Here is a 1,058-nt window from a genome sequence, read left to right as displayed (position 1 = left end):
GTACTAGTTGGCCAAAATCCCCGTTCTCCTTCAGAACTGTTGTTTTGCACACCTGCTATCTATATAGCTGTCATCTTTCTACCCCAGATGTGGCTGCATTTCAGCAGGGCTGCATGTATGTAGCTTGAAAAGAGCTTTGGGATACTTTGGGTTGACAGGTGCTATCGAAAGGTAAGATACTATTGTAAGTATTTCTATTAGGAATAGGCCTGAAACAGAACAATGAATACAAACTCTTTTCCTCCTGAAGTTTGGGGAAGTGCTCTATGGGTTTAATTCCATATACAGATTGTGTTACTGAGGCCTATCTGTAATGAGTGTCCTCAACATTCAGGCAGCACAAAGTTTGTGGTCCACATTTTCAGAAAGCAGGGCTTTGAGGTCCATGCACACAAATACGGGATTGATGCCATACATGTACATACAAATTAGTATTTGGGCATCATGGGCCAGAGTCTGCTCTCATTTGGACTAATTTAAATCTGAGTAGACTCTGCCTCCTACATGTTAGGGTGGGACTGAGAAGGAGGGCTGCTCCGGATGCTGTGACAGTCCGATGGCCAGCGGATCTGGGCGGCTGCCTGGGGAGAAGGGGCAGCAAAGGTGGCATTGCTTGGGTGCTGTGAGACAGAAGAGATGTCTGGGAGTGAGGTACAATGGAAAGGAGGCAGAGAAGGAGGCTCTGGTAGGGGGTGCCCAGCCAGGAGGGAAGGGTAGAGAAGGGTGGGGATGTTTTTGGGGTGCCAGGTGGAGAACAAGGGACAGGGGAAGGGAGTGAGGAGGGGTGAGGGGACTGAGGACATGGAGGATGGAAATAGGATCGGGGAGACCACACAGTGGGCGGCGGGGGGCGGGGGTGTCTCCTGGCACCATCATGCAGAGGCAGGCGCGCGGAGCCTGCGCGTCCCCCCCCCCCCCGCCTGGCTTGGGGGGCAGCTCCGACCTCTGAGCCGGCCCTTTGTGACGCCTCAGGGGTTGCCGGGCTGCGGCGGCGGGTTCCACCGGGGCGGCTCGACGCTGGGCTCAGGACGCGGGGGCGGCCACTCGGGGCGCGACGG

Source organism: Trachemys scripta, chromosome 3 (genome assembly GCF_013100865.1).
Source record: "Trachemys scripta elegans isolate TJP31775 chromosome 3, CAS_Tse_1.0, whole genome shotgun sequence".
Taxonomy (NCBI): Eukaryota; Metazoa; Chordata; order Testudines; family Emydidae; genus Trachemys; species Trachemys scripta.
The sequence above is the reverse complement of the archived record's forward strand: the minus strand, read 5'-3'. Positions refer to the sequence as shown.